This window comes from Argiope bruennichi, chromosome 9 (genome assembly GCF_947563725.1).
Source record: "Argiope bruennichi chromosome 9, qqArgBrue1.1, whole genome shotgun sequence".
NCBI lineage: Eukaryota > Metazoa > Arthropoda > Arachnida > Araneae > Araneidae > Argiope > Argiope bruennichi.
In genome coordinates, this window is record NC_079159.1 from 3,213,414 (window position 1) to 3,226,934 (window position 13,521).

At 30.8% G+C, this 13,521-nt stretch overlaps 1 long non-coding RNA gene across 3 annotated transcripts in view; it reads left to right on the forward strand.

The window, feature by feature from the left end:
* The window catches only part of LOC129985321 (uncharacterized), a 176,753-nt gene extending 164,290 nt beyond the window's left edge, over positions 1–12,463 (forward strand). For all 3 annotated transcript variants that reach the window (XR_008785551.1, XR_008785553.1, XR_008785552.1), the window contains 2 exons: positions 9,285–9,365; positions 12,103–12,463. This is a non-coding gene — a long non-coding RNA (uncharacterized LOC129985321). The remainder of the gene's footprint in view (positions 1–9,284; positions 9,366–12,102) is intronic.
* The last annotated feature ends 1,058 nt before the right edge of the window (positions 12,464–13,521 follow it).

Consider the following 13,521-nt stretch of genomic DNA (forward strand, 5'->3'; position numbering starts at 1 on the left):
ATACAGTAAACAAAAGAAATGTTATAAAAGCAAAAAAATAATAATAATAATAATAATAAAATTTAAAAAAAATGACTTTGAGCTGAAGAAACGATTGAATAAAAGTTCTGCTGACAGATTTTAGGCAAAATTTCTTCAAAGTGCTAAAAAGTTCAAAAAATAAAAATTAATACTGTTTATAATTTTAATATAGGTCATATACTAAAGTCCATTCATCCAGCTTGTTCCGTTTTCGAATTTCACAGGAAAAGCAACATAATTCCAAATTTATCTCTCTCTCCCCCCCCTCCCAATTGAGGGTTTTAGTTACAGTTTAGTTATATTAACGACCCATTTTAAAGCAACACTAGGGCTATTTTGGGACGGACCTTGTCATTTTGAACCCTTATCAGATGACGTAGGCGACACTTGAGTTGGCATCCCCCTCTAAACATCCATTCCACACCAGCCTTTTGGTTGAGGGAGCTCTAAAGCATGTAGAATCTTCAATATTTCGAGGCTGAATTTCTCTAACGGTTTCAACGCTTTCTTTTCGTTGGATATTATGTTTCTAATGTAATAACAATTCTTACTATGCGTTTTTTAAATCAACTGCTCTATTATTTAATTCAAAGCTAGCGAAATGATTGCCATTCAATAAGTTGATAGAAATTCTGAGTTTATAGGAAGGTTCCTGGAAATTCTTAAATATATACATAATTGCAATCTCTTAGGGAAAATAGATAAGACTAGGTATAATATCGAAATTAAGAGAAAATCGGTTTAAAACTTAAAATTGAATTCAAAGTAAAGGCTGCAGTTTTTAAATCTTTAATATGCAAGTTTTCTCGCACTTTCTCAATCACCGTAAAATTATACCTAAACACATGAGTTTTAAATCCACAGAAATGATACCTTGAAAGCCAATTCAGTAAAATTGAAGTATCTGAATTTTACAAATAGTTACCAATAGAAATTTACACAATTTTAAGATTTCAAATTATTTAGTTTAACCCTTCTTTGCATGATTATGGGAATTTCCATCATAATATTTAGTGAACAAAAAATGGTACTCAAAACAGGTGTACTGTAAATGGGTTGTTGCTGGCAACTTTTGTCACGACTATTGCGTTATAAGGAACGTAGCTGTAAAAAAGAATCAAACATCACAATCCTCAGAGTGGGTTTGAAGTTGTCATTCCGCTGTTTGTTGTGGTTAGAAGAAACGTGCGATTTCTTGAATATTTTTTGCAACTAATCTGAGAATTTTTTGCTAATAAAAGCGATAACGAGTGGAGAAATTTTGAAGAGAGAGGCAATGGAGATTTTGTATTGATCTTAACATGCAAATTTGCATGACGATAGATATTTCCGTCATACTGTTTTTTAATTATTTTATATCATATATTTATACTACGATTTCTTAAACATTTTTCCTTTCATCTAGAACACGAATTATATTACCCTGATTTATTTCACTAAAAAAGAAAACAAAAATCAAGCAAAGAAGGGTTAAGTATTACGAAGATTTTTCCGTCTGTATTAAGAAGATGAAAAGTCAAGGTTCTTCTCTATGGGTCTATTCTATCTAAATACTAAAACAGTTGCCATAATCCTCAAAATAAACTACTGCAAGAGAAATGAAACAGAAATTAATAGAAGCCCCTCGCCTGCGCCTGCTCGCAGTTGTCCTTTTTCACTTTCACAAAACGAGTTTACCACACATCAGCCACTGTACCAATTCCTCGAGTGCTCATTTCATGTAAATATTTATAATTCCTAAATACATCGTCTTACTCCTCGTCTATCCAAAGTTTCGAAAAATATCGCAGAATGGAACCTCTTTGACAACAAACACGCATGCTTCTCTAGCTTTATTTGCCAATTAATTCTTTCAAACTGATCTGAATGCCCTATGTTTATTGTTTAAATATAATTTGAGATAATACTGAACACAAAAATTTTATATTTACATTCAGTTTTGGACAAAATTTGTCTAATAGAATATATCTGTCACTTGCTCTGCTTATATGTGGGATTTAAACAGGTGGGATTTAAAACACAGTCTTTGTACTGAAATTGTTGATATCATTTATTTTGTGAGCTAAATCTTTCAGCAAGAATGTAAAAATTTATTAGTGCTGATTTTTTTTTTTTTTTTTTTTTTTTGTACAATCGCTACTCGTTATAGAGCTACTCGTTTCGTGACTCGAGATGTTGGTGAGCCTTAAAATCTTTTCTACTTATATAGTGGCAATGGGAAGGATACAAACACATAAAAATCCGCGTCACATTATCAAGATCTATTGCTGCAATTTAACTCTTGTGTAAAATGCAGCAATCTAACAATAAAGAAAAATGAAATTTGGCATATTATATCAACACCAAAACTGTAGAACTTAATCGAATTTTTCTTCCAATCTATCAAAAGAAGAATTCAAAACGCATATTCGATAGCCTTCATTTTATGACGAAACTAAACAAAAAACACCATCTCTTTCTGGTCTTTTCTGTGAACATCAGAGAATCGCAATTCTGCCTCCGAACGAAAATTCAGATCATTTATTTGGCATGCTTTAGTGTTTTAGTTCAAACATACTCATCGTACGTAGAGTTTCTATCTAAAAACATACAAAAGAAACGAATATTAGACGACTGACAGTATAAGGAAACGATTTTTGATTTATATTTACTACTTTAATTCAGTCCATTAGAATTATCTAAAGAAATCATACGTATCTAAATAATAAATCTAAAGAAAAAAACTAAACAAACGGCCAACATCTCTCGCTCATAATTGGAATTTCTCTACTTTACCATATTTTTCTTTGTCCAAGCACCCTTTCTGTTAGATGTCATAAAACTTACACAGTTTACAGTTGGGCAGCATAAACAATGCACAAATTAAATTCGCAGTTGAGTGACATAAAACGTTCCAGCTGTAATATCAGTCAAATAATAATACATTTTGATATTTATTCATTGCGTTGTAGTTTAGAAGTGCTAGATAAACCTAAACAAATAAAACAAAACAAACCCCCAGAAAAATGGGGATGCCTTACTAATACTTTCACCTGCGTCATTATCAAAACTGCTCTATTTTTTCCCATGTCAAAAGCGCCCTTCTGTTGGATATCATAAAATTTAATGACACAATCCGTCGCACTATTAAAAGGTTGCTTGTTATGGGTACCACACAGATTATGGGCGCAGATATGTGCATTATTTTTTTCCCCAGTCGACGCAGACCACGGAGTCGCCCAATTAGAAAGCCTGCTTCCGAACATCTGCCCGGTGTCTTCTCACGGTACCCCGACGCCCCCTGGCGGACGATGGATGAGCTTGGGAACGAACACATCATTCGTTTCAATTAAAGAGAAGGAACAAAGGGAAATTGGTTACAGTTAAATGAGTTTATTTGCCAATTCATTACTAAATGGTCCGAAATGAAAATATTTTTATCGAAAGAAAAATTTGCGGAATGGTTATTAAATTTTAACAAACAGAAAATGAAATAATATCTGTTCTCAGAAATAAATGAGTGAATGCTTAGTAATGAAGTTATTTTGTGATGCTTGTTGGTTTCGGTAATTCTGGTGCGATTCGCTTTTTCACTTCATTAAAAAAATACAGGTTGGAATGTTCGTTTCAAAACTGCAAAATAATGAGAAGATTTAGTTTATTTCTAAAATTCTATTATCGATATTAAAAACATTGCTTCCAATTTTCTACGGAGGGAAAGAAAACATCAAAATAAAATCAAATTACAAATTAATATATAATTTGAGTCAGTGATGTGACAGTATATTTTGAGTTTTCTTTTAACGCTTTTTTGTTTAAAGTCTGTGTTTACTAAATATGGAACTTCATTGGCCAGAAAATAAATTTTCGGCTGCAGAGAGTTTTGAGATCTAGATTTGATTCCGCTAAACAACTCTGATGCGCACTAACCCTCTGACTGGCGACTTTTTTTATATGTCACTATTTAGAAACAGTTTCAACAAATAAGTTCAATACTTTTGAAATGATGTGAACTGTTGTTAAATACTACCTGTTAATAAATGACATAATTCAAATCTCTGATAATAAAACACAGAAACAGGGGAAAATCAAGAAAGGCAGCAGAAAAAAAAAGATTTCTAATTCACGGAAATCCCGGAATAAGAAATTAAAGGATTAAATAAGTGAGGATCAAAATTTTCTTTGAACTGGCTCAGATTTCTCCTTCACGATTTGTATACGGTTGGATAAAGTATATTAAAGCTATTGCTAATATGTTGAATCTGATTGTTGAAATTAATGACTAAGAAAAATAATGTGAATTAATGACTAAGAAAAATTACAATCACAATGATAAGCAATCTAGCTTTTTTTTTGTAAATAAATTTTTTTAAGTATATAATTAAAATAAATTTAATAGGAATAGTGTTTAAAATATATTTTATTGGTATGTTAAAAAGCAAATATTTTTTATTTTATTTAATTTTTCAAAAGTTTTATAATACATACATTTGAATCTTGAAATTAAATACTTCTTAAATTCACCACCAGGTAGCGCCATGTATGGAATTACAATTTAACAAAATTCTGAAATAATTAATAACTGTGCTCTGAAAATACTAAAATAGCATAAAATTGTTCAGAATACATAAGTATGGAAGTCTTGAACATCTAGCACTTCAAGAAGTGGGTGAAAAATCGAATACAATTTTCGATCTTTATAAATATAACAAGTTGAATGAAAGTATTTGAAATTAAGAAGAACTTTAACCATACCTTCTGAATAAAATTGATTCGTTTTTAAAAAACTAATTCTGATAATCTTTCTCATAACTTTTCATTCTTTCTTCTCTATTTACAAAAACTGACTCTCGCTTGTAATCGAACATAATCTGCAGAGAAAACTTAGGAAAAGTCTTTAATTGCAAAGGTCTTTTGCAGATACTGGCTATCATAGATTTTTAAAAACTCTTTGTTGAAAAAATATTCCATTTAACAATTAAAATCAACATCGGATTTAAGGTTCAATTGATCAATCTTAATAAATGAAACAATATTTTTAGCTAAACTCGCTTCGCTAAATTAATTCCTTATTATAGAATTCATTCCATATGTATTCTATTACAGCTGCAATTCTATAATTACTACAATTCAATAATAACAGTAAGAATCGAATGCATTTTTTCCCCTCTACAAATGATCAACCTTACAAAATATTTTATTGTCATTAGCTAAATACTTCTTTAAACTTAGCAATCTTTTGTAGAAAAATATTTTTAAATAACCGGCTGAAGCATTTGCCCTTCGAATTTTTTGTATACTTACATCATTTTGAATCATTTAGATACAATTTAGACTGAAAAGTTAAATTGATTACACATTTTGAATCTTTTACTTTTGATTGTTTAGCTTCGAAATTTGAAGTAAGTCTAAAATTCTTTTATCAAGAACGCATAGCAAAAATTTCAAGAGATTTAAAAAACCTTAAATGTGAAGTTTCATCAAAATCTCAAGATTTGCTTTGTCTGTTCTTAGATTTTTTAAAATTATTTTTTTAGAAACGTGATTTTGTTTCTTACTTTCTTGCACTTTAGTATTTGGTTTGTTCAATTTTGAGTATTTGACACGTTTTATTTCGCCTTTTGTGTGGTGTTGTAAAAACTTTATTTTTGGTTCATTAGTACACTTTATTTTTGGTTCATTGTTCAGTAGTTTAGTTGTTTCTACTGTTTTCCAATCTTACAATAAAATTCTCATGGAATTCGCTTATTTTTTGCAGCGTTTGTTTTTATTTGCACAAATTTATAACATATTTTATATTTAATGTAACTCTGCTTAAGCATAACAATTTTTTTTTTTGTCTCTTTAATCTTTACAATTCCTACAATATTGAAAATTTTTGTATTGTACTTCAGTTTGTCTTCTGGACACTTTCTGGTTCGAGTTTTTTCCTCCCTAAGAGCCAATGAATACTCTAAAACTAAAAACTGAGTTGGCTGCTCTAGTGTTGAAGGAATGAATGACGATTTTATTTGCATCTTCGAAATACGAAAAAATAAATATGTATAAGCCTTGGAGGTTTCCGAGGTCTCACTTAAGCAAAACATTTTTTTTTTAATTTCTCTCCGATTTCTTATTCCCATACATTTGTTATTCGCTCAAAATATTTGGTGTTTCAACCTAAAAAAAATTAATTACAGCCAGTCATCCCATTATCACAGAACTATTCCGTATAAATAGGGATCAAAGGGATTATAATAGGGATTCTGTATAAATGGTGATTCATTTTAAGGTATCTTTTTTTAAACGTTTATAATCTCTAAAAGAGATTATTTCTTTTTCTAAATATATTTCAAGTTCTTTAATTCAATATAATTTGTAGGCAGAGATGAATTTTTAACCCTTCTTTGCATGATGAAGCAAATTTCCATCATAAAATTAGTGAATATAAATTTGTGCTCAAAACTGCATTGTAAATGGGTTGTTGCTGGCATCTTCTTCACGACTATCGCATAGTAAGAAATGTAGCTGTCATGAAAAAAAAAATCAAATGTTACAATCATTATAGCGGGTTTGAACTTATCATTCCGCTGTTGTTGTGGTTGGAAGAAACGTGCGATTTCTTGAATATTTTTTTGTAACTTATCTGAGATTTTTTTGATAATAAAAGCGATAATGAGTCGAGAAATTTAGAATAGGAGCACAGAAGATTTTGTACCTAAATTAACATGCAAATTTGCATGACGATAGATATTTCCGTCATACTGTTTTTTAATTATTTTATATTATATATTTATACTAGGATTTTTTTAACATTTTCCCTTTAATTTAAAACATAATTATATCACCCTGATTTATTTCACGAAAAAGAAAAAATCACGTAAAGAGGGGTCAACTCGGCAGTACCCTATGGCTGCTAGGTTAAGGGTAACAACGAGTAGGTCAATTAAAAAATGTTATTGGCCATATAAATGAGTTAGTTGCCATATAAATGAAATTTTAAAAAATACTAGTTTCAGAACCGGTAGCTCCACCTGCGTTCATTTATTCTATTTGTTTGTAAGAAAAATCTTCGAATACGAAAAAATAAATTACAAAACATAGTCTTTTATTTCTAACAATTTTCGAATTCTCCTGATCAGTCTTTTAAGCGCCATCAAACCCCTTACTCCTAATTAATAATAATGAACTACTTCTCTAAAACTTAAAGGCAAACGATAATTTTAATTCCACCATTCGGCATATAACAATGTGAAACTGTCTAACAAATGTATCATGTAAAATAAAACCATGTATTGAAAACAAAAAAAAAATTTTTTTTTAAAAAAGAGAGAGCCTATATGTGATATTTAAAAAATTTTAAAAGTTGCCAGAATATGAGACAAAATTAGGTTGAACTATCAAAAAAAAAAGAAAGAAAGAAAGACAGGAACTGCAATAATTATAAGAGATAATGTTTAATTTTGTACGTGCTTCTAAAAACTTTTAGCAGGTATTAAAAATAAAAAATAAAAATAAAATAACTTTACATCAACATTGGGAGAAGCACGCGAATGATATATATGATTAACAGAGAAATAGGTTTAATATTTCGATAAAAAATACGGAAATGATAAAAATAATAATTATATTAACTTTTAAAAAATTATTAAAAATGAGTGAAAAATAATTCAATGAAAAATGGATGTTACTTTAAAATCAATTTTTTTCTCATTTTAAGATGGCATGAAAATATTTTTGTGTTGTTTTGCTTATAATTTTATAACAGAAAATCTTTGCAACTTTCAACCCCATCTCATCCCCTTTAGAGAGTCGTAGAAATTTTTTATGAGCGCAGTGGATGGGGGACATGTGTGTCAAATTTTGACTGAATTTGTCAAGAATGTAGGAAGATATGAGGACTTATTATCAGTGTAGGAGTTATTATCATCAATGAGGACTTATTATCAGATTTTATTATTTTCAGTGTCTTGCTCATAAGTGTTTTGTTCTTCGTAGCATTGTGAAGAAAAACGAGAGTGCCATTTTATCCGTTTCCCATTGACTGATTGTAACCAAAATTTGTCACAGAACTATCATTTCATCTATATTTCATTTATTTAAATCGCTGTGTCATCGCGTTTATATGCTTAAGAAAATACAAATAAACAGGTGATTATCCTATCAAAGGGTTTAGTTCAAAATTTCGTACGGATCTACACGTTAGATGCTTATATTTTGTACCAGGTTTCCTTCATCTCATTGTTTGCGTTATGTCATTATTTTGTTCACTAACACAAACAAACTTCTTTCAATTGGATTTCATCCAAAATTTAAAAGGAATCTACAAATTGGTGTAAAGTCAAATTTATTCGTGCGTCTAGCTCAAGGCCTTTGAATGATCATCTTCAGAGAAAGACCTCGTTTTTCGGATTAAAAGTGGAGATTCGTGAAAATCTTGACTCTGGACTTTTAGTTTCTAATGCATGAAGTACAGAGAAAGTAATGTAATCGTTAAAAAATTTTGTTTGAACTCGAGATTTTCACGAATCTCAATATATTTTACCTCTCTGAGAACGAAAAAAACATTTTTGGCATTACGGCTGTCCGTTTGTGACAAAGAAAACTCCAAAATGTTTCACGCCAGACTAGATGAAATGAGGTAAATGGTTTTTACACCAAATAGGTAGTTTTCTATTAAATTCTGAGTGAAATCCATCCAGAAGAAAGTCGAATATAAGTTAGCACAAAACGAAAAGAGCTAGATGGATAAATTTCGGTATACAAATTTAAAATCCATCATGTAGACAGATCAAAATGTCAGCCATATTCAAAACGGATTGACCGTCTGTTGGTACGTATTTTCAAAAACATGTAAAAGCGATTTCTCAAAAACGTAATGACTTAAATATATCGAATTTGGTATGCAATTTTATGAATACAATGATAGTTTTTGTCAAATTTTGGTGACAGAAATTTGGAGGAAACACAAATTCAGGTTTATTAGAAAATATGCGAGAAAGTTTTGGGTACATCACTGCTGTTGGTTTGTCGAATACAGTATCCAACGTACTCTTTGTATACTCCGCATTTAAAAAAGTAGAAAGATCGTGGTAAGTATTTTATTTTCCGAATTTAATTTAATCTTACCAATTTAAACATTAAAGCTCATAGTTTTTTTCATAATATAAACTATTAATTTCTTGCCGAAAGGTTTATGAAAAAATGTCTTTTATTTATAATTGATCTAACAGTTTTCAACCATTTTATAAAACATGCCTTTGAGTGAAGATCATGAAATCTGTAAATATGTTTTTGCTACGCAGGTACTACTACTATCAGAGAAACAACTTTCCACACATTCCTGGTGCTCATCAAAAGAAATTGGACTGATCATTTGCAAGCAGGTAAACATGATTGAAGATGATTTAAAATCTCAAAAGCGAAAAATGATTTTTTTAAAGAATCTATTCTATTAGACGTCATATTAAGGTCAGTTCAGTTTCTTGTAGCAAATATGAAAGAACCGTAGCAATTCAAATGTTGAATCCAGTGTACATTTTGCCTTTGCTGCTCGTACCATCAAGAATAATTTTTCAACAGTTCGAATGAATTAAATTTTTCTTTATATTTTTAATTACAGAGATAGTGTTCTTAAATTAAGAACTCAATTTAGTTTATTTGCCTTTAAACTTTGTCTAATATATTTAATAGCGTTTCCTGTTTACATTAGAATAGCATTTGATATTAAAGAAGAAATTCTAACTGAAATTGTATTGAAATTTCTTGAATGTGTCATATATTTAACTTTTTTTACTGAAATCATTTATTTAATTATTTTTGTTTTTAGTAAAAAGTTAGTAAATGTGTCCATTCTTGTGTAAGATTAGTTTTTTGTGCATAAAAGAACACGGTATGCAATCTCTTCGATCCTTTACAATCCATGACTTTAATAACTCCGAAATAGTGAATAAACTAAAGAACACTTTCGAATAAATTGATCCTACAACTTTTAATAATCAAAATCTGAAAAAGTTTATGCAAAATGTCAATCGCATTAACAAAGCATCATTGTCAAAACGCAGATATGTACGTTTGCCATGAGGCGGTATTGCCCCTAGAAATGATTCAATTTTCATTAAGACAGGCAATGTTTGTTTTATCGCATAAGAAAGGAGCATAGGGAGAGTAATGCAATAACAGAAAAAGTTCATCTCGCATTTCTGAGTTATATCCAAAACAGGCCATTTTGTTTGCTCCCAGATAAAGGTCATAAATCTGGGAGAAAGAATTCAAATAAAAAAGAATAAATATTAAAAAGGCTTATACAATGAGTGGTCAAACATTGAAATAACTTAAATAATTTAGAAATAAATTTTAAAAAGTCTAAATTTTTGAAAATATATATTTTTTTTCCTTTAACTTGAGTAAAATGTCGGCAAATCCACTTAAATGCTAAGTATTACACAGAAGAAAATGAATGTACAATTTTCAGATCAATATAAGCATTATGTTTCGAAACATTCTATATTGTCAAAAAAATGCACCCTTCGAAAAATAAAATACCATTAAGCCCTTTTCTATTTGTCTGATTTCATGGACAAAAAAAAAATGTTAAGATTACTATGATTTAAGATGGTATTATAATGATTGATCTACAGAAAAAGTGAAAATTAAACTAAATTTCAAATTAACAGTTTGTCTAATGTTTGAATTTATTTTTCAATTTCCATAAAAATAATGAGCCCCACTCTTCAACGTCTTTCGTGAACCTTCTTCTTACGAACCACCGAACGAGGCAGTATCGACAGGATTTGTGGTGACCGACTTCTGACTTTAGCATTGTCCATTCTTACATTGACCGATTTGTCAAACTGACATTCTCTTCGGGGGAATTGGCCACAAAGAGGTCAATAACTGTCCTTCCTCCTCATCTTCCTATTAAACCATCACTAAAAGAAAATCTCCGCTAAATTCTTAATATATCTCCAAATTTTCGTTCACAACAACAGAAATCCGAACACTTTCAAATTTTCAAACAGTTGGTAAAAAACTGCTAATTTTTGACGTCATGTCCTTCAGAGTTTTAAGATTACTTGGTACCATCAGTACTGTACTTAAGTCATTATTTTCAACTTTCAGATATTTTCTTAGTTCTGAGATTTCTATGCAGTCCTTTAAAAATGGTAAACCGTACCGATTCCTCCGCAAATGCTTTTATATTCCTGCATTCTTACAAACGTTTTTCGTGAACCCTCGCCATAAAGGAAAGTTTTTTTTTTTAATTTCATTTATTTATTTTTGGAAATTGATAATGATTGATAAAAATTATAACGTTGTTTGAAATCGCATATCAGTACATTTCAGAATAAGACCATTTTTTTTCGGTCCGGGAATTAGAAAAGCACTTAAAGTCATTTTTCGAAAGTTCCATTTTTTCAACAGTTTTCCTCGAGCTGAATCTTTCAAAAAAATAATGCAGATGTCGATAAAAAATTTTACCACGCATATCCTTCTGTAAAACATATAATTAAATGTAATTTGATAAATTAAAAAAGAAAGAAATTAAAATGATTTTCCAAATATAAGCTTTAAAAAAATGACTTCTGACCTAATTGAACTATCTTAAAGTTCTATAGCTCACTGCACATTCTTTTTTATTACCAATAAATTTCTTTTTTAAGTCTCTTTTTTTATTAATAGCCTTTTATTTGAGCACAAAAAAAGAGATATATACAGCTTTTCCATTCTCTTATACAGTCAGATATTCAGGAACAAATTTACTGACCCGTTCTGAATGGCCACTCTAATAATATTGTTGTTATGCAATTTTTTTCATAGTTTGATGTTTTTCCTGACAATTCGCTTAGACTATATCCAGGTACTCTAAAATCATTTTACCGAACAAAAGATTATCACACATTTTGTCATGAGAACAATATATGAGTGCTTTTACTAAGCAAAATGTATCGAATGCCCAAACTGAAATTTTTATTTAATAATTTATTTAATATAGAAGTGTGTTTAAAGTATCTCAAAGCTGATTTACAAATTCGTTTTGAATATCCAATATTTACTACATTTCATCATAAGAAAAGAAACTGATATTTTTTTAATTTAGTTAAATTAACGTTTCTGTTTTAGAGCAACACTAAGGCTATTTTGGGATGGGCATTGTAATTCTGAACCACAGCCAGATTACAAAGACGACACCTGAGATGGCACTCCCTCTCCAAACTTCCACACCACACCAGCGGAAGGACGTTTGGCCCCGACAGATTTAACGTGCACCAGACCTGCTTACACGATGGTTCTTCGGTGGAATCATGTCTTGAACCAGAAGCTCTCCTGTTCCAAAGCCGAGACCTTACCACCAGGCAACCGCGGCCTATAGAAATTGATAAAGCACATTCTATAATCTATAAAAATCTTTTTTTTTTATTTGATTCAATTTTTCGATATAAACGATATCATAAAACAATCATATAAAAGATTTGTTTCCTCATGTCTTTGGTCTCTTTAATCGTCTCTGCTCTTAATCTGAAAGGGTCTTTTTAAAAAGTGGACCATGAGCGTAACTAGGGCTGTGTAACAAAATATTTGAGTGACGAAGTTCCTTCTTCACTAAAATTCTTCTGCCTGTTAAGAAAATCGCCTAGGTTTAAACGATATCACTGTAATTTGTTTTGGTGAATAATTATTTCAAGTGTTATCTTTAGAAATAGTTATTCAATAGTTAGATTATTCTTTTAATTATAAATTAAATCAATATTGACTAATTTGGCAAAACTTTACTATCAAAAATAGAGTTGCAAAAATAACCCGTTTCAGCTATAAAAGAAATTGGTCTTAAACAATAAAAATTTAAGAAGATTTTTATTAAAATCCTCTCTTATAAGGAAAGAAAATCGCCATTAGGAATGTGTGTTGTTGAAATCTGGGAGACATATGAGAACTTAACATTTGCACCTAACAAACTATTTTCCCTTTTTTTTCAGTCGTTATCAAAGCAATTTATTGACCGACTTTCTTCTTCCCTTCCTTTTATTTCGTCAACAAAAAAATCCCTTTTCTTTTTGAAACTTTCCCTCTCTTTCCTGAAAGTGCGAAAGAGTATTCGCCCAAAAATCCAATCCTCCGTCAATAGGGCTGAAATGATCGTTAGCGAGCCGCACACAAAGACAAAGCTACATCCCAGCAAAATAAAACTCCCGCCCCGGCTCTGCTTCTTAATGAACGCGCCTGTGGTATTAATTAATCGCCCTGGTTCACAAAGGGAAGAGATCAAATGGCACAGAGAGAGAGAGATTGAAGCCCCCGAGGGTTGCGCCCTTGCGTGGTGGCGTATTTGGTCTGCGTGTTTGGAGCCTTGCAGCCACCCGAGTTGCCTAACACCGGGGCTGTCACAAACATCGGCCGACTGATTGCGTCAATAAGGCGGAAAACACGCGCGCGTTCTGTGACCGCGGGCGCCCCTGTCATTAGTGAAGCCCCGGTCCGGCCAAGGGTTGTCGTAAATAGAGGAGAATTGGGTTGCCCGATCAACACAGAGGAGCGCAGCCC